The sequence below is a fragment of the Sorex fumeus genome, unplaced genomic scaffold, assembly GCF_029834395.1.
Source record: "Sorex fumeus unplaced genomic scaffold, SorFum_2.1 ptg000083l, whole genome shotgun sequence".
NCBI lineage: Eukaryota > Metazoa > Chordata > Mammalia > Eulipotyphla > Soricidae > Sorex > Sorex fumeus.
The window spans coordinates 13733833-13759542 of NW_026606140.1; positions in this window are offsets into that span (position 1 = coordinate 13733833).

A 25710-nucleotide genomic window follows, 5' to 3' on the forward strand; every position below is an offset into this window, starting at 1 on the left:
AAAATGTTCTTTGCAAACCCAGGAAGCCCCAGATTCCCCCCACCGTGTGCAAGTGACATGGTTGGAAATGATTTTGAACACAGAGGGAAGATTTTTTTTTTTAAATAGTAGGAGTACTGCTATTTATTCAGCCACTGATTAGCTGATTGAATTGGGCATAAACTCCACCTTACTTTTTTAAAAAAATTGTTTATAATTTTATGTATTGAATCACTGTGAGAGCAGTTACAAAACTTTAAGTCTTGGTCATACAATGAAACACCCGTCCCTTCACCAGTGCCCGTTCTCCACCACCAAAAACCCCAGTGTACCCACATCCCACACCCTCCCCCTACCTGTGGGGCAGATGATTTCCACATTACTCTAATTACATTCAATATTTTGACACCAAACCCACCATTATTATTTGGGATTTTACCCCAACACTAGGACTGGAGTGATAGCACAGCGGGTAGGGCATTTGCCTTGCAAGTGGCCAATATGGCCGACCCAAGTTCGATTCCTCCGCCCCTCTCGGAGAGCCCGGCAAGCTACCGAGAGTATCTCGCCCGCACGGCAGAGCCTGGCAAGCTCCCCGTGACGTATTCGATATGCCAGACACAGTAACAAGAAGCCTCACAATGGAGATGTTACTGGGCCTACTCAAGCAAATTGATGAACAACGGGAAGACAGGGACAGGGACAGGGACAGGGACCCCAACACTCAGATCTGCTGAAAAGGCAAAAGTAGACAATTTGTTTTCTGTTGCTGGTTATGAATAACATATGATGTTGCGTGGCTGCAGTAGTGGCCACGTGATTTTGGAATTCCGAAATTTTAACAATTAAATCTGGAGGGATTTCTGCCAAAACCTGCTGGGTTCCAAGATTTGTTCCTGAGTCTCTTGGATCATGGCCGTTAAGCAGCTTGACCAGAAGCCAGAAAGGCCATTTGTGGGCGGCGACTCGGGGTCTTGTTGGGACGGGGAGGAAAGGGCCGGCTCCACCCCCATCCCATGAGGCCCCATGTGTCTCATCACTGAGGGCCCAAACCTGACTGTCCAATGGCCTCTGGCGAATGGCGGCCACTGAGCGGCCTGGGGGGAGCAGGCACACAGAGGGAAGTTTTGAGAGTGTGGCCAGCACGAAGGACATCCTTGAGGCCCCACCAGCCGGGTCTACGTTTACTCTTGTGTTGGCTCCGTTTTTCTCTTCAGTTTTGGATCTCAGTGTAGCTAAGTGTCCAGTGTTGTTTTCTGCCTGTTGGTCCTTGCCCCGAGTCCCCTTGGACAACCCACACAGACAGCCAGAGGAAGGATGGAAACAACAGGTCCCTGTCCCTGTCCCTGTCTTCCCGTTGTTCACAGACCACAGAGCAGAATGGAAAGGGGAGAGGGTGGACGTGGGGTAGAGAGGTCACGTGGAGGACATCCAGCTGGGTCCTGGGGAAGGAGGAAGTGACCAAGCCTCTGGCCAGCAGCGATGGAGAACTTGAGTATGACCATCGGCTGGACCCTAAACTTGTCACCAAGAATACAGTTACACACCAGCATCTGTGTATCATCCTACGTGTATCAGTTTATTGGTGATCAATATTGAAGCTATGTAAACCATGCGCATGTGAAATTAGTATATGGCAATGACATGTATCATCCCTAAAGCCTTCAGTAGTAATTTTGCAAGGTGCAGAGTGTGGCCTTTGGCCTCTAATTCCCCTACTGTGTGCCAAGACCATGTTAGCTGAAATTTTGGGTGTCTCAAAGCAGCCTGGCATCAAAGACGTTTGTTCTCTTTTGTTTGCTTTTTATTTTTCGGTCATATCCAGCGATGCTCAGGGGTTAGTCTGGCTCTGCACTTAGGAATTACTCCTGGTGGTGCTTGGGGCTCTTACGGGATGCCGGGGATTGAACCTGGGCCGGCCGCATGCAAGGCAAACGACTTCCCCCCAAAAAATCTTATAGTCAAGGTCTTTGGTGAAAGGTCAGGTCTGGGGAGCTTCTAGCAGACAGCACAGGCTTCGCTTATGAAGGAGATATCCCTAACTCTGCCCTCGGCCTCCCCTCTGAGAGACTCTATACAGGCCCCTCATGGAACTGTGCCTTACAATCCCGATATTACAATGAAAATCACTGTGTGTGTAGGAATGTGTTCTACACCATACACTAAAAATTTTGCACCATCTCCCTTAATCCCCGCCACAGTCACGATTCTTGCCTTGTGCGTGGGAAGTTGAGGCACAGAGAGGTCCAGCCCACACCTCCCTCGGCTGGGAAAGGCCTGGGGTTGGGAGCTGAACCTTGAGCTTGGAGGTCTAGAGCAGCTGGGGTGTGGGGGATGGAACCCAGGGAGGCAATCCACTCCAAAGGTAAGCAACACCCGAGGTAATGGGTCCACCAGGAGTCTGCACTCACACTGCTCCACTTCCTGTTTAGCCCGCGCTCACCAGGTGGCAGGCCAAGATCTCTGCTACGTCTCCCAGCAGTCCGTCCTGTTGGCCACTGCACTTTACAGAAGGAGAAACTGAGGCACTGAGCTTGGGCCGTGACTCTGCTGGGGAGGAACTTGACTTCAGGTGGTGATTCTTGAGGCTTCCCTGAGGCCCAGCTCTGTGCCAGCTTTGGAGGGGCTGGGAAGCCCCCAGCAAATCTGGCTTTAACATTTCCAAGGCCGGAACAAGAAGGCTGAGCTGATGGTTTCTTCAGTGTCTCGGGTCAAAATGCTCTCATGCAAAGCAGCGCCCAGCACGGCAGGTCCTCGCTGGGCTTCCCTCAGCACAGACATCTTATCCCCACAGAGCAAACATTTGGTGCCCTGGGGTTCAGCTTATAATAAACAAGGGCCACAAAGCAGCAGAGGCGGTTGAACCATCATCATGTGAGACAGTGGGTGTTCAGCTGAGGTCTGATGGCATTTTGGGAGGCCAGGAAGACAGAGGCAACTGGACGTCACAACATCCCTACTTGTAAGATAAAAAAAAAAGGTAGTTCTTTAATCCTATCAAATGATTTTCTGGTGATCTAACCATGCAGTCAGAACGAATATTTTCGGCTAATTTATGAGCTACCGAAGACATTGCCAACTTAGAAAAAACCTCCAGGTAGCTTGTCTCGGGAATCTATTGTTTATTTGTGTTATTTTTTTAAATGGAGTATTGTTTGCCTATAATAAAACTCACACCTGCCAAATATAATAGGTCAGTGAGTTGTGTTAAGTGCATATTCTTGTAATTACCACCTCAAGTGAGATTTCCAGTTAGCTAAACACCCATGTCACCTTGGAGAAACTGTCCTGTTGTGGCAGTGGCCCATAAATGTTGCTTTTTGGGGGGGGGACCTGGAAGTGCTCAGGGGCTACTTCTAGCTTAGTGCTCAAGAGACTGATACCTGCTCTAGCTCCTTCTACCTCCTCAGTGTTTTGTCTTGATTTTTTAAATTGTATCACAGTGAGATACACAGTTACAAAATTGTTCATGATTGGGTTTCAATCATAATACTGTCTGAACACCCATCTCTCCATCAGTATACATTTCCCACCATCCACAATGGTCCCAGTTTCCCTTCTGACCCCACCCCTTCCTGCCTCTAGGGCAGGTACTCTCTCTCTCTCCATCTCTCTCTTCATCTCTCTCTCCATCTCTCCCTCTCTCTCCATATCTCTCCATCTCTCTCTCCATCTCTCTATCTCTCTCTTTTTAGGTCTTCTAGTTTGCAAATACAGATAATGAAAGGATATCGGGATATCCCTTCGCTTGCTTTGAACACTCAGTTCCTCTCCAAAATGATCATTTTCAACTATTATCGTTATGTTGGTCCCTTCTGTACCCTAACTGCCCTCCCTGCCTCCCACCAAGCTCCCTCCTCCCCACTCCCGTGGCAAGCTTCCCACCACTGACCAGTCCTCTGGACCTCAGTATTTTAAAGTGATTCTCACATTGGGAAACAAAGCATGGATTTAATTTAATTTTACTTTTTCCATTTTTAAGTTACATTTTGACACTGTGGTTTACAAAGGAGTTAGGGCTCCCAACTAGTGTCACTCCACACTCTGGAGTCACTGATGAATGTCTCTCCACTGAGTTTGCCACCGTCACTCCCTTTGATCCAGAGAACGGCCCCCTTACATTCCCCTCCAAAATCTCAGACCGCCCCCTCACCTCTCCATTCCCGGGGGGACCCTGTGCGTGAGTGGTCTCATCCCCCCAGTCTCACAGTGGCGTGGGGTGTAAATATTCACCACAGTGGGTGGGTCACTGTTCTGAGTAACTGAAACGAGGCCATATGCACGTGCCTCTAGCATGGCTGGGCCACACGGGAGGGACTGGAACATTTTTTGCATTGCTCCGAAGTTGTCTGCACGCTGCCGACTCAGTTAGTGGTGACTCTGGGGCCTTATGGGCGCTCCAGTAGGATGGCAACATTCTACTCCATTTCACTGCCTCAGTTTCTCCAAGCTGAGGGTGTCTTTGAGGTCAAAGGGCTTTCGAGTAGGCAGGTGCCCAGGGGTTCTTGGCCAGCTCAGTGACCCTCTGGCACCCCCACCCCCCTCTCATGCTGAGAATGCAGTGAACCGGCTTCCCAGGATCCTGGCTTTGAGCCCGGAGGCCCCAGCCCTGTCCCGGCATTTGGGCACAAACCTTGGAGAAGATGCTGTCCGGAGAGGTGCAGCCCAGGGGACCGCCCAGGGGATAAGCGACTGGGAAATGCAGAGCGTGTGCCCGGCCTCTGCGTGTGTCACTCACTGTGCCCTGAGCCCCGCCAGCCTCTGGGAAATGTGACTAGCTTCTTCCTGTGAGGGGCCGCGGAGAACACAGGCATACAGACAGACAGATGGCCAGACAGGCAGCTAAGGTCCGAAAGCCAGACCCTGAAAATCATTTTCAGTTTTCTTTTCTTTTTTTTAATGTATATACTTTTGGTGGCACCCCTGGCAGTGTCAGGGCTTGCTCCTGGCTCTATGCTCAGGGCTCACTTCTGACAGGGCTTGGAGAGTCATGTGGAGGTACGACCGGGCTGTGTGCAAGCCAAGCGCCCTCCCTGCCGTCCCACCCTGTGGCCCAAGGAGCTGTTTATAGTCAGGTTCAAATACTGCCCTTGGCCGTGTCCATTGGAGGGGCTCCAGGACCCCTGCCCAGCTGGGCCCGCGCCTGGAGAAGGTCAAGCGGCCGTAGCAGGGGTGTCGGGAATCAGGTGATGGGGTGGACAGGCTGGGCTGGGCTTGAGTCCAAGGATGGCCGCAGCCCACAGGCCGGCTCACGTTCCGTCCTCTAAGGAAGCTCGTGTCCTCGGCAGAGCCCTGAGTGTCCCCTTGGTCCCCGTGAGCCTCCTGCTGGCTGGGGGGCGGTGGCTGGGGGTGTCTAAGGTGGCCGGTGGCGTAGGTGTACTTGTCCGCGGGGAGAGGGAAGCTCCTGGAAGCCAGCTCGGGGCTGGCAGGGCAGTGGCCGAGAACCTCAGCCACTGTGGGTCAGGCCGACCTCTTCCAGGTCAGGTCACACATGTGCTGCTGCTGGCGGCACACACAGGACGAAACCAGACACCACAGGCACGGTCAGCTCCTTGCCCGACCCGGCCCTGCCTGCAGACCAACGGCCTTCTCCACGCCCAGCCTCCTACATGGCCTCTCAGACCCTCTGCATGTGTGCAGCATGTGTGTGGGGGGCCACAGACGTGGGGGGCCACACATGTGCTGTGTGCACCTGTGAATGTGTGTATATGCACATGGGCTTAGGGGACATGTATTGATGCATCCATGTGTGTATATGTGCATACACGAGTGTGAATATGTGTTCACATGAGGCTATGCACACATGCGAATGGGCACACATGTTCATGCATGTGTGGGCATGCACATGCATGTATGCACATGTGTATAGGTCATGCATGTGTGCATGCTTGTGTGCACACCTGTGTGTACGTGCACACATGTTTGTGTGCTCTCACAGATGTATGCATGTCTTGTATACCTGTGTATGCATGTGAACAATGTTCTTGTGTATGTGTGTCCATGTGCACATCCGTGTGTGCATCTGTGCATATGTGTGTATGCATGTGTATGCGTGTCTGTGTGCATGTATACATGTCTATGCATGGGCTCATGGGTGTGTGTATGTGGGTGTACATCTGTGTATGCATATCTGTGCATATGTGTGTGCATGTCTATGCATATGTGCATGTGTACATGCGTGTGCAGGCATGTGTGCATGTCTATGTATATGTGTATGTATGCGTGGTATGTGAATGTGTGTGTACATATTTCTGTGCTTGTGTGCATGTCTGTGCTTATGTGTATGAGTGTGTGCGTGCATGTGTGTGTGTGTGCGTGCACATGTCTCTGTATGTGTTTGTGTACCTGCCGGCTCTGGAATGGAACCACAGTCCCCTGCCTAACCCTTTCCCCGGGCCAGGGTTGCCCTTGGGCTGCTGCTCCAGTTTGCATGTGGGATCCTCGAGGCTCTGCATGGCCTGGGCCCATCTCCCTCTGCAGCCGCTTCCCTCAGGCCCCACCTCTGCAAATGCTGCCCCAGCTCCTTCCCCAGGCAGCCAGGGATGGACAGCCCCAATGGACAGCCTGCTCACTCTCTGCCGCTCTGCCGGGGTCCTGACGCTGGCCCTGCTCTCTGCAATCAATGCATACGGTTGACTTGACCCTTGCCTTGGCACTACCTGTCCCTGTGTACCGCCAGGAGTGACTCCCCCAAAGAGCCCCTAAATACCACCAGCTATGGCCCCAGACAAAACAAACAAACAAACAAACAAACATTTAAAGAGAGAGAGAGTTGTGTTTGAGATCTCAACCAGAACATACTATCGTCTCCTTCCAGAATTTTGTTTTGCTTGGGGGGCTGGAGCGATAGTACAGGGGGTAGGGCGTTTGCCTTACACACAGCCAGCCCGGCCAAGCCGGGTTCGATTCCTCCGCCTCTCTCGGAGAGTCCGACAAGCTACCGAGAGTATCTCGCCCGCATGGCAGAGCCTGGCAAGCTACCCGTGACGTATTCGATATGCCAAACACAGCAACAAGTGTCACAATGGAGATGTTACTGGGCCCACTCGAGCAAATCGATGAACAATGGGAGGACAGTGACAGTGACAGTGAGAGGGGGTCCAGACCAATGATGCCCAGGACTCTTGGCTCAGCACCCAGAGATTCCTCTGGCAGGGCTTGGGAGACCATGTGGGGTTCTGGGGACTGAACCTGGGTTGGCCTCATGCAGGGCAAGCGCCCTAGCTATACCATCACTCCAGCCTTTCCTCCCTCCAGAATTTTATTACACCAGAAAAGAGATTCCAGCTAATCAGGCTTTGCACATGCTGCCCTGTTCCTTTAAGCGGAGTGTAGCTTCCTCCTACAGCCTCCAAACCCTTCCCTCTGCTGGAAGATCCAGGCGCTGTTTTTTTACCTTCCAATGAAGTCACTTCCCTCAAAGACTTTCGGGTCATGGATTCTGAGCCAGGACCCAACACTGACCCCGGTGTAAAGACGATTGTGCCAAGGGTTGAGGAGCTGAGATGCTCCACCCATGTGTTCAGAGCAGACTCAGGCGCCTTGGAGCTTGCACGGTCCCTTCCAGCCCCAGACCTAGAGCTGCTGCCCAGGGCTTCCCTCACCCCCCTCTGGCCCTGGGCAGCTGAAAGGACCAGCAAGGCTTCCAGAAGCCCAGGCTGTGATTCCAGGGAGCCTGGGCTGGGGGGACGAGCACAGAGGAAGCATGCCTATTCCCTGGCCCAGAAATGTTCTAAGATCGATTCCACGGGGCTGGACCACAGTACTGGGGGCTCACGCATCTTGCAGTCAGTTTACTTATCCTCTCTGAGGGACCTAACTGGGCGCTGAACCTCCTCCAAGCTGCTAAAACTCCCAGTTTTGGGGCTGGAGCAATAGCACAGTGGAAAGGGCGTTTGCCTCGCGCGAGGCCGACCCGGGTTCGATCCCCGCATTCCATATGGTCCCCCCAGCACCGCCAGGAGTCATTCCTGAATGCAGAACCAGGAGTCACCCCTGAGCATCACTGGGTGTGACCTAAAAAGAAAAAAAAAACTCCCAGTTTTGCCTTGGCTCCGTCATCCCCATCGGCGTCTGAGCAGGATGAGTGAGGCAGACAGAGAGGGTCATGGAGAGTGAGGGGGTGGAAGGAAGATTTACCAGGAAATGTCAAGATCTCTGCTTCCCCGCAGGAAACCACCAAGTCATCAGTTCCAAATGTGGAACACAGCGGAGCTTTCTCTCGCGGAGCGGCTGCCTGCGAGCCCCTTTCAAGCCTGCTTCGTTTGTGCGTTTTCAGCATCTTTCAGCTTCATCAAAACCCATTTCAACTCATTTTCGTCAGCTATAAATATCTGGGTCCAAAACGTAATCCTGTCATCACAAGACACTTTATTTTCAGATTTGTGATTTCCCTTTGTTTTTTTTCCAAGTCTTCATTTGCTTTGTGTTTCGGGGAGGACACTTCTTTTCTCTTCCCCCAGGCTCCTTTTGCTTTTCCATCTCTCTTTTGTACTATTTCCAGAAGTTTCCTGTCCTTTATAGTCATAAAAAAAATAGCTAATTCTTGTATAGTCTTTCCCACATGACAAGCATTATTGTAATCGCTTTTTATGTATTAACTCTTTTAATCCTCACAATACCCCAGGGGAAAGAACAGCTATCTTTCTTCTATAGGAGAGAAAGTGGAAGTCCAGAGAAATTAATTAACTCACCCCAGGACACACAGCAAACAAGCCATTGGACCAAGATTCAAAGTGGCAATGTCCTCGGTGCTGAAGAGCTTGGTATGACAGGAACAAAGAGCATTTCTGAGCTCCTGGTCCATGCCAAACTCTGGGAAGCATTTTCCATGTGTTCCCTTAGCATCTCACAACTGTGGGATATTGTTCTGTTTTTGTTGCTTTGTGTTTTTTTTTTCTTTTTCGTGACCATAACCGGTCACACCCAGTGATGCTCAGGGGTTACTCCTGGCTCCAGGAATTACTCCTGGCGGTGCTCAGAGGACCATACCGGATGCCGGGGATTGAACCTGGGTTGGCCACGTGCCAGGCAAACACCCTCCCCACTGCGCTATTGCTCTGGCCCCACAACTGTGGGATATTAATGATCACTGTCCTCATTTGACAGATGACAAGCCTGAGACAGAGCAAACTCGCTGACCTGGTCACTCAGTTAGTGAATAGGCGCGTGGGAGACCAGCCCTTTCTAGACCTCTGTGTCCAACTCACATTTCCCCGACTCCGTCCAGCTCACAGCTCTCGCTCTGTGGCCCCAGTCACAGTACACCAACAGCCTGATTGGGGTCCCCTTGCTCTGCATCTAGGGTACCCCTGATTTTACAGATCTCCCCATCTGTTCTTTAAACAACACATTGACAGTGAGGTATCATAAACACCAATACCACAGAGCAGAAGAAGAGAAGGGCTTTCTCGGCACGAGTTTGACCTGGTTTGTTCCTCGGCACCCCAGAGGGTCCCCCGAGCACCACAGACCCAGGAATAAGCTTTGAGCACTGCAAGGTGTGGCCCCAAAACCAAAATAAAATAAAATAAAATATTGGAAAAGGGAAAAGTCCCCCATGCTCTGGAACATATAGTATCGTTGCTATTTGATAATGTTTGCAAAATGTAAGATAACATGAACGGCACTCGCCGCCTCATACAAGCATGTAGCAACCAACCACATAAACTAGCGCTGTGAGCATTTCTGAGTGTGCATTCCAGGACACTAGGCGTTTGGTTCGACTTCACAACCTTGTCCATTTCCAGAACTTTCCACACCCTCAAACAACACAGGACCCTGTATTCATTGCCCCCACGCCTTTCCTGTCCCAGGTCCCTGCCTGCTACTTCCTGCCTCGATGGCATCTCTGTTTCTAGGTGTTTCTATCAGGGGCACCACGTGGCGTGGGTCCTTCACTGTCTGCTGCTTCTGCTCAACCCCAAGCTCTCCAGGCTCCCCGTGTGGGTTCTGGCGTTTGGCTGCGCTGCTAGTCTGACTGCTGTTCCCTTGAACACCGCCCACAGCAGCTGTGCCATTGTACGAACAGCCCACGGCAGGCTGATCACACACACGCAGCCCACAGCAGGGTGGTCCAGTGTGCAAACACAGCCCATGGCATGCCCATCTATTGTCTACATACATACCAAGCCTGAGGGGCCATACACACAGCCCACGGCAGTCTGATCACACACGTGCAGACCACAGCATTGAATACACACACTGCAGCACACTTCTATCTTGCACAAACACACCACAGCAGGCTGTTCCATGGCGCATGCGTGCGCGCGCGTGCGCGCACACACACACACACACACACACACACACACACACACACACCACAGCAGGCTGATCCATTGTACACGCATACCACGACAAACTGATTCATTGTACACATAATCTCACAGCATGCTCTTCCATTGTACACACACCACAGCAGCTGACCCATGTCCACCTCCGCCCAGGCAGGGCCATATCACAGAAGCCTCTGAGTGTCCTCCACATTCCCCCTTGACATTTTGCCTTCCCTGGACAGCAGCAGCTCTCCATGTGCCCAGTGCCTACCAAGCTGGTGCCACTTTCTCTGTACCCACTGGTGGTTCCGTGGCCTCTGGAGAAGGGAATGGCCAAGACAACCCTGCCTTGCTCTCGGGACCCCTGTGGCCGAGGCAGAACCACATCAGGTACAAGTTTCCCACTGGGATGAGTGGGTCCTGGTGTCCCCTATGTGGGTGGCCAGTGACCCCCGTACCTAAGGCCCACTGTTGGTTTCACTGGACTCTGGAGGCGGGACTCAGCGATGTTGGGGTCCAGGGCGATGCTCCCTCCAAAAAGTCTCGGGGGTTCTCTCCATCTTCCTCCAGCCCAGGGCCCTGCCGTACTCTGCACCCACCCCTCACCCCCCCCCCCCATCTACCCAGCCCTCTCTCCTTCCCTCCAGGAGGAAGCACTCCCCGCTTGCTCCCCACCACATCGGCAGTGCCCCTGCTTGTGCTCGAACCAGGCTGAGGTCCCAAATGCACCAGCCAGGACCGGTCCTTTCCTTGGGGGAAGGGGGCTGCCCTTCCAAACCCCACATGGCTCCGCCCTCAAGAGCAAAGGCCCTGCCCTCCCACCTCCTTGGGTTTCCATTTCCTCCTGAACTGAGAATCTGGGCTATGGGGCTGAAGGGCTTTGGGGCGTGGAGATGCACCCACCTTTTGCAGGCTGGTCCCTGCTGACCCCTGCAGGCCATGGGGGGGGGCCCTCCTGGGGGTTTTGCTCGCATCGGCTGCTCTGCTAGTGCTGTCCCAGAGTAGGTGCCTGACCCTGCGGATGCTGAGAGAAGGAGCCCAGTTTTGGGGAGGGGGGAGTGAGGTGCCTCCCAGCCCCCACCCTGCCCTTCTAGGTGACAGTCGCCTTGGCCAGCCCAGAACTCGCCAGCAGCAGACACTGAGGCTGGTGGTCTGGGAGCTGCTGGTGTTTCTCTCCTCTTCCTGGGGGGTGGTTCCTGAGAGGCCATAGTCAAGCTCTCCAGGTTTTATAAGCTGATGGAACAGGGCTGTCAAACGCTCTTTCTGGGAGAAGGAGCAGGAGGATGGTCTGCGCGGCAGACAGTGGGTTAACCGGGTGACTACATTTTTATGGAGCTGTTGTGAGACAAATCACGGGTGCTGTCTCCTTTGATGCTAAGAGGCAGACAGCCCCATAAAGATCAGAACAAGGGGAGGTGAGAGGGGTCAGGGGCAGAGTGTCCCTAGGGGTCAGCTGCTGCCTGGAAGCCCCTTCCTCGCCCCAGGTGTCCCCCCACCCCGGGAAAGGCCCCCTGTTTGGTGCCAGTCACACACAGTCACAGCTCCCAGCTCTTTCTCCAGCTGCGTCTCAGAAAAGTTCAGCGGTATCCAGGCTCCAGGGAGCTATTCTCCAGTCTCCTGCTCTTACCTAATCCTTCACTTGTTCACGCATTCATTTATTCATCAGCACACTCACCAACAAGTCAGCCCCTACATTCACACATTTATCTGCACAGCCACACATTCACCCATTTATTCACCCACTCAGCCACTCACCCACCCATCCATCCACCCACCCATCCATCCATCCATCCATCCATCCATCCATCCATCCATCCACCCAACCACCCACCCATCCACCCATCCACCCATTCATCCATCCATCCATCCACCCATCCATCCATCCATCCATCCACCCACCCACCCATCCACCCACCCACCCATCCACCCACCCATCCACCCATCCACCCATCCATCCACCCACCCACCCATCCACCCATCCACCCATCCATCCATCCATCCACCCATCCATCCATCCATCCATCCACCCACCCACCCACCCATCCACCCGTCTGTCCATCCATTCATCCATCCATCCATCCACCCACCCGTCCATCCGTCCATCCATCCATCCATCCATCCTTCCATCCATCCATCCATCCACCCACCCATCCACCCGTCTGTCCATCCATTCATCCTTCCATCCACCCACCCACCCGTCCATCCATCCATCCATCCACCCACCCGTCCGTCCGTCCATCCACCCATCCATCCATCCATCCATCCATCCATCCACCCACCCACCCATCCACCCACCCATCCACCCATCCATCCATCCATCCACCCATCCATCCATCCATCCATCCATCCATCCTTCCATCCATCCATCCATCCACCCACCCATCCACCCGTCTGTCCATCCATTCATCCTTCCATCCACCCACCCACCCGTCCATCCATCCATCCATCCACCCACCCGTCCGTCCGTCCATCCACCCATCCATCCATCCATCCATCCATCCATCCATCCATCCATCCATCCACCCACCCATCCACCCACCCATCCACCCATCCACCCATCCATCCATCCATCCACCCATCCATCCATCCATCCATCCATCCATCCATCCACCCACCCACCCATCCACCTGTCTGTCCATCCATTCATCCATCCATCCACCCACCCACTCGTCCGTCCGTCCGTCCATCCATCCATCCATCCATCCATCCATCCACTCACCCACCCACCCGTCTGTCCATCCATTCATCCATCCACCCACCCACCCGTTCATCCATCCATCCATCCATCCATCCACTCACCCACCCACCTATCCACCCATCCATCCATCCATCCATCCATCCACCCATCCACCCGCCCATCCACCTATCCATCCATCCATCCATCCATCCATCCATCCATCCATCCATCCATCCACCCACCCACCCATCCACCCGTCTGTCCATCCATTCATCCATCCATCCATCCACCCACCCACTCGTCCATCCATCCATCCATCCATCCATCCATCCATCCATCCATCCATCTACCCACCCACGCACTCATTCATTCACCAATTCACTCCTTTATTCACACACCCACTCCTTCATCCATGCATTCATTCAAGTCACTCGCTCACTCATCCACTCACTCATTCACTCATTCCCTCACTCATCCACTCACTCGCCCATCTATGCATTTCCAGAGCTTCGTTCATCCGCAGGCTCCGTCATTCACTCCTCACAGTCCTCCAGTCATTCACTCACTCAGCATCCAGCGGGTGCCTCCTTCCTCCACAACGCACACATTCATTCATCCACTGGTTCCCTCACTTGGCGTCCATCCATCCCCCACATTCAAGCCTTTAGACCCTTGCTTGGGAGACTGAGTGGGCTCACCTGTTTCTCCTGGGGACCAGTGATCCCTTGACTGGGCACATGCTCCCGGAGAGTGGACTGTGAGGAGGGCAGCATGCCTGTCCCTGGAGGGCAGTGCCCAAAGGATGTGACATGGCCCTTGCAATCCCACCAGCCAGCACAGCGCAGGGCGGGGACAGGCACGGACAGGGGAGGGGTGGCACAGACCTCTGAACGCATGAAGGTGACTGAGAAATCTTGGGTCTGTGCTGAGCTGAGAGCCAGCTACTCAGGCTGCGGTGGAGTAGGGGGTTGGTGGGCAAATTCCAGGCAAAGGCAGCCCCCTCATCTCTCCTATTCTAGAAGGGGTGATTAGGAAGCTGCAGCATCTGGGCCCCTGTAGACTTGTTTTGACTCAGTTTCCCCAATGATGCAGGTGCAGAAACATGCCTTGCCATGCAGTGTGTGTATCTCTCTCTCTCTCTCTCTCTCTCTCTCTCTCTCTCTCTCTGTGTGTGTTGGGGGGAGGCCTGGCCTGGTGGTCTGGAGAGGGCCCTCCTCTCTCTCCTGCTCACCTGGAAGGTTCTGGGAAAGCGTTCACTGCAAGTCCTCTTGTACGAGATTTGCAGCCTGGCTGAGGGCCTGAGGTTTTACTGGTGCTGTTTGGAGACAAGTGTTTCAAATCAAAAACCCCCAACCCCCGCCTCAGACCCCCCTTCAGAGGTGCCCATCTGCCTTGAGTGCACCCTCCCCCACGCCGATTTCCCGCAGTGGAGACAAGTGACTTAATAAATGACTATTTATTTGGCCCGGCAGCCCCTGTGGCGAGGTGAGCCTTCCTGGCGGCCTCCAGCACAGCCAAGATGTCTTTCTTGGAGGCGGGAGGAGACGCGGCCTCCTGGTGCCTCCTGTTTATTCTCAGCTGCTGCTCTGGGGGGCCCCTTCCCGTCCTAGAGAAACAGGCCTCCTCAAGGGCCCCTAATTCCCGGGGGCGGGGGGAATGGACGCAAGGACCACAGACCCTCCTCAAATGATGGGGGGTACGGGACAAGGGCAGACGGGGGCAGGAGGGGCTCAGTCCAGAGTATTTCAGTAGCACGTGGAAGGAATCTCTGCATTGGCTTCCTGGGGGAGCACAAAGGCTGCCCCCTGATGGAGGGCCCAGGGCTGTCGCTGCCCAGGCCCTGGGCTCCCTGTGCTCCCTTTGGTCTTGACAGCCCCCGGGGGCGGGGGAAGGGTCTGAGAGGCAGGAGGGGCTGTTTATCCCAAGGAGGGCAGCCTCCTCCAGTGACCGAATGACAGGGCCACGCCACCAGTCTGCCAACATGGCATGGAAAAATACAGTAGTGCCAAGGCCAGGGAGATGGCTCAGATGACGGGTAAACACCTGGCACAGCATGGCGCGAGTCCAGCCCCCACCGCACAAAGCGCCACCCCCGGGGATGACCCCATGTACAATCACAGGACATGCATATTCATTCTTTATATTCATTCTTGTTTTTGACTTCATACCTTGCAAGCATTTTTCTGGGATGAGAACTTTTTGAGACACAATCGTCCTCCGTTTGCTAGACCGTATGCGAAGTCATAGTCTGTTCTTCAACGTTGATCAGGCATGAGCTACTTATTTTGTTTTTGGGTTTGGAGCCACACCAAACAGTGCTCAGGGTTTACTCCTGGGTCTTTGCTCAGTGATCACTCCTGATGAGTCCAGGGGGACCTTGTGTGGTGCCGGGGATCGAACCCTGATCGGCCTTATGCAAAGCCAGCCCCCTACCTGTGCACTGTGCTATCTCTCTTGTACCCTCTATGGTCCCCCAAAGCTTCCAGGAGAGATATTTTGTTCACTAAAAATGAAAACAAAAATCATAAATTGGATGGAATGTTAAGAATTTTCCCCACTCATGTCACTTCCAGAGGAGGAAGAGAGATAGGAGAGGGCGAAGGCACTTGCTGTCTTGCATGCAGCTGGTCCACAGCAACACATGAGCTCCTGAGCACTGTGGGAGGAGCACTGCCCCTCCCCGAGGGTGAAAGGCATGCTAGAAATTGGGAAAAATATAATTCATTCAATTAACATTTTCCTATCCCCAAAGGCTCCGTGTCGTCACCGATTCTTCCTTCCCAGAGAACAGTTTGTGAGGGGGAAGTCTTCACAAGTGGAGTGAGGAAAAATTCAGAGGGGGCCGGAGAGCAGGGAGGGCATTTGCCCTGCACGTGGCTGACCCGGGTTCGATCCCCAGCATCCCATATGGTCCCTTAAGCACCGCCAGGAGTGATTCCTGAGTGCAGAGTCAGGAGGAACCCCTGAGCATTGCCAGGTGAGGCCCCGAAATCTAAAATAAAATAGAATAAAAACTTCAAAGAGACCGAAGCCTCATGTTAGCACCAAGGGACTCACACCTTGTGTATTTGAGTTTGGTCCTGATGTGTCCTGAGAGCCATGGGGAGGCCCCAATAAATAATTTGAGGGCTGGAGGGAGAGTTTAGGGGTTAGCGCACTTGCCTTGCACGCATCCACCCCGGATTCAATCCCCAGAGCCCTGGATGGTCCCCTAAATCTGCCAGGAGTGATCCTTGAGCACAGAGCCAGGAGTAAGCCCTGAGTATTGCTGGGCGTGGGCCCAGTAAAATAGCACCGCCCTGTAGCACTGTCCTCCCGTTGTTCATCGATTTGCTCGAGTGGGCACCAGTAAAGTCTCTATGTGAAATAGAAATAAAAATTCCTCAAGAAATTATATCCATGTTGATACCCCCTCGGAAGTGAAAAAGGTAAAATAAATTTTAAAAAAACTTTTTTTTTCATTTTTTGCACATGAACGTTTGTTTTGATGCTCAGGGGTGTCTCCTCGCTCTGCACTCACGAATTACTCCTGGTGGTGCTCGGGGAACCATATGGGATGCCAGGGTTTGAACCTGGGATGGATGCAAAGGCAAACACCCTCCTTGCTGTGCTGTCACTCCGGCCCCAAGAGACATCTCTAATTTACTTATTAATTAATTAATTAATTAATTCTGGTATTGAGGCCAGACCCAGCAGTGCTCAGAACTTACTCCTGGCTCTGTGCTCAAGAATCAGACCTAAAGGAGGTCTTAGGGGGACCATAAGGGATGATGGGGCTTGAATAAGGTCGACTGTGTACAAGGCAAGCACCCTAGTTGCTATATTATCTCGCCAGCCATGAAAAATAATGTTTCTATGATTCTACATGCTTTTTCAACATATTATGTGATCTGTTGATTTGTTGTACATGTTCTATGTAACTACATACATCTCACTGTAAGTGTTTTTTTTACATATATACAAATAAATGATGATCTAGACCTCTGTCTACAAAAATTTGGAAAGAATTTAATATTGTCGGTCATATTTTGGGGGGGGGAAATACTCTCTCCAGCAGTGCTCAGAAACTACTTCTGGGTCTGTGCTCAGGAGTCACTCCTTGGAGGGTTTGGGGGACAGTCAGTGCTTCTGGGGATCAAAGGGGTGTCTGCTGCTCCCTTTACCCCCGTATGATCCTTCTGGCCTTGCTGACAGCATCCGCCCAGAACACAGGCCGGTGAAAAGCATCTATTCTTTAATTCATGCCTGCCTACGTGGCTGGAATATTCTGAATTAGAAAACCAGTAAAGACAAAGAGTCCACATGCCCCACGACTAGCGTGAGGTCGGTTCTCTGTCCAGGAGACTGGGCTCCTTGGGCAAAATGTTTCCTCTGCCACCCCTGCTGGGCCCACAAGGCTGGGTCTGTCCACCCCCTCTGGACCACACCACTGACATTCCACCAATCCACAGCATCACCAACTTGGCAGGGCATCGCCTTTCCCATCTGCAACACTCTCTGCGAAACAACCTTCCTTCCTGGGCGCTTCCTTCCTCCCCTCCCCGCTCTCCCGGCCAAGTCCCCCTTCCACACTCCACCCCTTTTCAAGACCAGCTGCTCTGAGGCCCCTCCTGCTACAGATGAGCGTTGGCGGCCCGTTGACCGGCCTGAGATCTGATGACAGGGTCTGTGGAGACTGTGTCTGGTGAGAAGTCCCCCTCTGACACCGGAAAACCCAGCACGGAGCAATGGGAGGAAATCAGAAACATGAGTGGTAACAGCGGAGGAAGACGAGGCTCTCTCCACAGCTCGGCTGAGTGGTGATCGGTCCTCCCTGGTCTGGCTGGGAATGATTTATTCCTTCCAAGGCCCTTGGCGGACCCTCCCTCATCCGCCTGCATTTGGAGACTGTGGCATAGCTGGTTGTGAAAGGGGAGGGAATTATACACAACCGTGTCTCTGCTTCTTACCTGCTCTGCCAGGAACAGAGCACTGATCATAGGTGCCCAGTTCAAGAGATGGAACATCGTCCAGGGGCTTTCTACCACCTGGGGCTGAGATTCCACATCCCAAATACCACCTACTCCTCCTTCCCCTCCTCCACATGGTGGCCACCAAGATTTCTTCCTGCCATTATGGATTGCACCCTTCTGGATCATGTTAGTAGAAATTTGTGACAAGTCTCCTTTCAGGTCTGACTTATTTCAAGCTTTCAGAGTCTCTTCCAAGATTCATCCCAGTTGTAGTGAGTACCAGAATTCCTTTTCTTTTTCCAGGCTGTGTACTATTCCACCCCATTTTTTTCTCTCTCCCATCACTGGATGGACATTGGGTTGTTTGTACTTGTGGCTAGACACAGAGCTGTGTACAAACCTGATGCCCAAAGTCTTGCTTTCTATGCTTTTGGGGGACCCAACTTCAGGTGTAGGTGCTGGACTCTACAGTAAGACTATAATGGCCTCCAGCGCCTACATCATTTTCACGCCCTGTTAGTGTCCAGTAGCTATGCCAGCAGTTCTAGTTTTGGCACAAGCTCACCAACACATGCTAGTTTGTTGTTCATTTGTTTGAAGAGTAGACTTTACTAAAGGGTTTTCATTGATATCTTATAATGATGTTGTTTTGTCATTTTTTAACGGGTTTTTTTTTTAGGTCAGAACTAGTGATGCTCAGGGATTACTCCTCCTCTGTGCTCAAGGATCACTCTTGGCAGTGCTCAGGGACTATGTGGGTGCTGGGGATCGAACTTGGGTCAGTACAAGGCTAGAACCTTGCCTACTGTACCATTTCTCCAGCCTCACACAATTTTTAAAATGTTACTGGCTAGAAACAGGGGCCCTTATTTCCTGTGTGCTTGGCTTTAGGGTCAGGCCAGCAGATCTGGGAGTCTGCATGCCCAGGAAATGGAGCTCAAATAAAATGTGCTTTTAGAACTAGTGCTGGAGTGGGCCACATATGAAAATATCTGGCCTGATTTAGAAAATGCTCTCCCCTGACCCAAGCACATGAAAGTATGTTTTGAAAGCCTCTTTGCTTTTTTTTTTTTTTGCTTTTTGGGTCACTCCCAGTGATACTCAGAGGTTACTCCTGGCTCTGCACTCAGGAATCACTCCTGATGGTGCTCGGGGGACCCTACAGGATGCCGGGAATCAAACCCAGGTCAGCTGCATGCAAGGCAGGCGCCTCCCCCCCCCCCCCCCCCCACCACTGTGCTATCGCTCTATTTTTGGGAATAAAAAGGACTCCTTGGCATAAAAGAATTACATATTTTTAACTTCCTGATGTTTTCTTTCTTTGAAAATCTTATCCAGTTCATTTTTTTTTCTCTTTTGGTTTTTGGCCACACCTGGTGGTGCTCAGGGCTTACTCCTGAATCGGTGCTCGGGGACCACTCCTGGCAGGACTTGGGGGACCCTTGGTGCTGCCAGGAATTGAACTTGGATTGATAATGTGTAAGACAAGTGCTTTAGGCCCTGACCAATCCCTCAGGCCCATCCAGCCTATTGTTGACATTCAGGAGAGCAGTTAGACGCTGTTGTAAGTTCTCAGTGGGTGGCATTAAAGAGGACATCCCGTACTGACATCCCGTACTGACTCCTTACATTCTTCACAGCACGCTCTGTGGCAGAGCCTTCTTGCCAGGAGGAAGTCGATCCAGACCTAGCAGAGTCTATCAGTACATCTGCAATTTTAGAAAAACAGAGGACAAGGAAAATAGCACCAGCAACCCACGGGGGTGAGCAGCACATCCAAATCATGCTTTCCAGAACCAAGGACGTGCGGCAGGTAGAAGTCTCCCACCCTGTACCCCTGCTGCATGTTCTGGCCCTGGGCATACTCGGTCAGCAGACAAGGGAGGGTTGGGGAGATGGGATGGGAAAGTGACCACACGGCGATGGACTCACACTCCTCTCTGGGCACTGCTGCAGGTGACACCGGGATTCTGGGTCACCTCCAAACTCACTGACTGCACCCAGAGCCTCTTCTCTCGGAATCTGTTTGGGGGAAGGGGAAGGGGGGGCCTAGCTCAACACGCAAGCCTGTGATCACTGGGGCATGACCCCTGGCCTGTATTTGGATCCACTTCTAACAAATATCTATGGAAAGGAGACCCTCAGCCACAAACAAGGAGTCACTGGAAATTGGGACACTAGTCCGTGTGGTACCTGATCTTAAGATAGCATTGCTCAACTCTTCCCATTTGTGTGGTGTTCAGATAGAGACCCCCAGTCTTTTAGAGAGACATTCTGGACTGTTTATGCATTGGATTGACAAGGTTGATGAAGGGCAGGGCGGGGCTGGGCAGATGAGACAGGAAGGGGCGGGGCTGATGGTGGCTGGAACCCAGTGGGGACAACGGGCTCATGGAGCTCTTTCCCAGCTCTTACAGACATCGCAAGTGTCCACCACTAAAACCCAGCTCTGGGCTTTGCATTCTGACTCTGGCGAGGGGGCGTCATTGAGTCACTGAAAGGAAGGCAAGGGCGTCAGGGTCAGCTCTGAGGCAGGCTCACCGCGAAGGGTCAGTTCTGGGGAAGGGCTGGCTGGGGGACTGGTGTGGGGGCCATGCAGGAGAGGCATTGAGCAGGAAGCAGTTCCAGGCCCAGGAAACCTCAGGGGCAAAGATGAAACGCAGCAACGCCAAGGAGCACAGCCGAGGTGGGCGAGGTCTGGGTTTGAGGGTGAGTCAGTGTCTTCAGAGACAGACACGAGCCTATTTACATATCAGAAAACACATTGCTTGAAAGGGCAGCATTTTAATTAGATATGAATACTGTCACTGTCTCTATCCTCCCGTTGTTCATCGATTTTCTCGAGCGGGCCCAGTAATGTCTCTATCGTGAGACTTGTTGTTACTGTGTTTGGCATATTGAATATGTCACAGGGAGCTTGCCAGGCTTTGCTGTGAGGGCGAGACACTCTCGGTAGCTTGGCGGGCTCTCCGAGAGGGGCGGCAGAGTCGAACTCAGTTGGCCATGTTGGATGCTTGCAAGGCAAACGCCCTATCCGCTGTGCTATCGTTCCAGCCCCCAGCCTAGATATGAATTATCAATGATAATGAATGATGACTGCGATTGCGGCCATTCACTACAGGAGAAACAAGACAGAAACAAGTGACCCATTAATTCCAACAAATAAACAGAAGGCGAAACATGATGATGAGAGTGTTGCAGGTGAGAAACGTGGGTTCTATCCCCAGTACCACACACGGGCATGCACGTGCACATACAATGGGACTGTGTACATTTTAAATTATGTGAACCATTCGTAGATGATTTACATCCATGGAAATACAACACGCACAGACACACGTACAGACAGGTAGAGCAACTGTGAGGCATTGCTCCATTGCAGTATTTAAAAGCCCCCAGTGGTGTCTGCACTTGGGGTCAGCTGAGTCTGGGGTCTCTGGCACAGAAATTTCTCTTCCTCGGGGACCCAGTCTTGCCTTTTGTCTTGCTTTCTTTTCGGCCTCCAGTGACTGGGTGAGGCCGTCCTCAAAGTGCCAAGGACCCCGCTTTTCTGAGAGGCTGCTCTTGCTGTGTCCACTTTGTGTTAGAATATACCTCAGGGTGGTCTTGGGATGGATGTTTGAGCTGATCGCCGGAGCCCGAGGCCGCCAGGGGTTGCAGGAACTGACCCCTCTCTGAGCCTGCTGGTTCCCACAAGCGGTGCTGAGAAGCGCAGCCGGGCGGCTGTGAGGGAACCAGGAGGGGTGGGAGGAGCAGACCCAGGATGGCTGCTGGCATAGGTGTAGCATGATGTAGCACACAGAGTCCCACACGTGGACACACATGTGCACAGCTGCACACACAAGTCACACAACACAAAAACACGCAAACATGTGTGCACACAGGCACACACAACAGCCACATGTGCACACAGAGGCTTGCTTATGTGCAACCATGAACATGTGGGCACACACCCACACGAACATGGACTCATGTGTAGCCTGCACCTGCAAACTTGTACAACGCACGCCAACATGCATATGAAGACGTGCGAACAGGAACACACGTGGGCACATAGGCACACACAGCATCCACGTGTGCACACAGAGGCCTGCTCATATTGCAAACATGACCACGTGGGCATGCACAAACGCAAACATATACAACACGTATGTGAAGATGTGCAAACACTAGTACATGCGTGCACACAGGCACGCACACCACCCAAGTGTGTGTACAGAGGCATACTCAGGTACAAACACGAACACGTGGGCATACACACAAGCAGCTTGTGCATGTAGACATATACAACACATGTCAACATGTGCATGGCGGACACACGTGCATGAGTCACACAGACACACACGTGCATGCGTGCATACCCGTGCATCCCTGTGCACATGCAACCATTCCCCCGAACGGCCCAGGGAGGAGGGACGGCGCTGGCCCAGGAGACTCGGCTGCCCCGGGTCCGCGCTGCGGTGGGCCCGGCTCCGTTTTATGAGTTGCGATTGACAGTGGTTAATTGAGGCCCAACGGCCCATAAAGCCCAGACCTCAGGGATTGCGTTTCCCTGATCAAAGGGTGGCCCGCGACGGACACTACCCAGGAGGGTGGCCGGGCTCGTAAACACAGTGGCTGGGCCTCAGCATGCAGCCCACGAGGACGGCCGGTGGCCGAGGGAGGCGGTGAAATACGAGGGCGGCTCGGCTGCTGCTTCTGGGATTTACGGCTGGTATTAATCTGCCCTGCTTAATGCCCTGACCTCCGCCCGCAGGGCAGCGCGGGGCAGCGGCGAGTTCCCCACTCGGACCTGGCAGGGCCAGCACTGAGGCCCCGCAGTCCTGGGGTGGCCCCTGGGACTGGCTGGGGCTGTTCCGGGGCCGGCCAGTGCCTGGGGCCAAGGATGCTCTCAGTGGACGCCTGGCCCTCGCTGAGACCCGCCGGGCACGGGGACAAGCCTAGTTAGTGGCTAGAGCTGAGCCCCGGTCCTGCCTCAGTGTCACCCCCAGGCACCAAGCACCTGCTCGAGCCGGCCTGGGGTGGGGGCTCATAGTCTCTCTCATGAGCCCCTTTGTCCCCGCTCCCAAGGAAGCTTCGGGGCCCCACATCTCCCTCGGTCTTCCCATGTCCCATCCTGAGTCTTGGTTTGTGGAGGGTCCCAGCTTCAGTCAGACTAGCTACCCAGGGCAGCAAAAGCCTCTGTAGATGGGTGGCTTGGGTGTCCTCACAGCCACATTGCAAGCCTGTGGGCGCCCCAGCCAGGATCCCTGCACCGAGGGGTCCCAGGAGGCCAGACTGACCGGCCAGTCACACACACTGCCTGCAGGGCGGCCTCAGCAGGCCACTGGGCTCTGGGCCTCAGTGTCCCAGAGGAGAAAAGTATGAATTATGCAACTGCTTTTCCTTCCTTCCTTCCTTCCTTCCTTCCTTCCTTCCTTCCTTCCTTCCTTCCCTCCTTCCCTCCTTCCCTTCCTCCCTCCCTCCCTCCCTCCCTCCCTCCCTCCCTCCCTCCACTCCTCCTCTCCCTTCCTATCTTCAGTAATGCCATATAGAGCCTGCGGTCCTGCATATCCTGGCCAACTAAGATCCGGCTTATGCTTTCTGGGGATTGTACCTAAATTCCAGTGACACTAATGATGCAGTGGAAATTGGATCTTGATATGCTGAGACAAAAGTCAGATCAAAATGGATTAAAGACCTCAACATCAGACCCAAATTCATAAGGTACATGGAAGAAAATCCTTCATGATATTGAAGCTAAAGGCATCTTCTAAGATTAAACACCACTGACCAAGAAGTGAAAGCAAAGATAAACAAATACGACTACGTTAAACTAAAAGCTTCTGCAGCTCAAAAGAAGCAGTGAGCAAGATACAAAGATAGCCGAGGGAATGGGAAAATTTATTCACCCATACCCTTCTGATAAGGGGTAAATACCAAATACAGACACACACACACACACACACACACACACACACACACACACACACACATAAAACACTGGTAGAACTTCACTAGAAAAAACATCCAAACCCATCAAAAGAATGGGAAGAAGAAATGAACAGAAACTTCTTCAGACTTCTTCAGAGAAGAAACTAGAATGACCATAAGGCACAAGAAAAATGCTCTTCATCACTAATCATCAGGAAGATGCAAATCAAAACAATGAGATATCATCTCACACCACAGAGACTGGCCCACATCCAGAAGGACAAGAACAACCAGTGCTGGCATGGATATGGGGAGAAGGGACTCTCCGTCACTGTTGGTGGGAGTGCCAACTGGTCCAGCCTGTTTAGAAAACAATATAGAGAATCCTAAAAAAAAACTAGACATTGAGCTCTCATTTGACCCAGCAACACCACTTCTGGGAATATAGCCTGGGACCCCAAATACACACAGCAGAAACACCAACAGCCTTCTATGTTCATTACAGCACTACTCACCATCGCCAGAATCTGGAAACAACCTGAGTGGTGGAGATCAGATAAACGAATAAAGAAACTACACAATGGAATACTATGCAGCTGTCAGGACAAATGAAGTCATGCAATTTGCTCATTAATGGATGGACATGGAGAGTATCATGCTGAATGAAATGAGTCAGAAGGAGAGGGGACAGACATAGAATGACTGCATTCACTTGTGGTATACAGAAAATATATATATACTATATCCAACGCCAGGGTAAACAAGGGTTTAGACTAACATCCAACGCCAGGGTAAACAAGGGTTAGGAGGACTGGTCAAAGGTTGGTACTAACCACAAGTGTGTTTGGGGCAGAGGGGAGGAAAGAGGAGACCAGTGTGACAATAATAGGTGGAAATGATGAGGCAGTACAAGAACTGAGGGTTGAAAGTAGACAAAGGGATATATATGACAACCTTTCAGTATCTGTACTGCAAACCACAAAGCCCAAAAGCAGAGAGAGAGAGAGAGAGAGAGAGAGAGAGAGAGAGAGAGAGAGAGAGAGAGCAAGAAAGAGAGAGACAGAGAGAGACAGAGAGACAGAGAGAGAGAGAGAGCAAGAAAGAGAGAGACAGAGACAGAGAGAAAGGAGAGTGCCTGTCAGAGACAGCCGAGTTGGACCCAGATTCCCCAGCCGACCCAGGAGACCATAAATGTGGGATCTTAACCCCCCCATCCTGTGACAAGTGGGTCTGCGTCAGCAGAGAACTCAGTCATCACAGAGGGCACATGACCAGAGCACAGACACGAGAGCAGCTGCCAGCACCCCCTGCAGCCAGCGAGTGTCCAGGAAAGTGAGTCCACGGGTGGGCGCCAGCAACCGCTGCCCGGCTGGTCTCCCAGGTGCGTCCTGAGTTGGGGTTCTGCCCCGGGAAGTCTCCACGAGTTAGGGGTGCAGCGGGAGCACCCCCTCTGCTGACCTGCTCCCCTACCCTGCCACACGTCCATCCAAATTTTCTGATGGCACAGCCTGGAGCCTACTTCTCAGCCTCTCTACCCGGCTCGGGGGTGCTGCCGGCATCTCTGGGCTGGGGGAAACAGCGTCCGAGTCTGACGGGTGTCCACTCTCACTCCGCCTGTCCTGGGCAGCTCCCAGGATCCCAGAGGCTGGGGCCTCGTCCACGGGGTCTTTGAAACTGGAGTTCCTGTCCTCTTCACACATCTGTAAGGCATCAGAGAGCGGGGGCAGCTGCCGGGGAATGGTGAGCTTGGGAGTTTGGGGTCCCGGAACAGCTCCTCCGAGGGTCAGGCAACATCACGGGGGGTTGGAGGTCGTCTGCCGCCATCCCTCCCCGCCTCCTGGTCATCAGAGCATGACCCGGCACCCCGCCTCTCTCCTGCTCCTCTGCTTTATGACTCAGCTCACGACAACCCCGA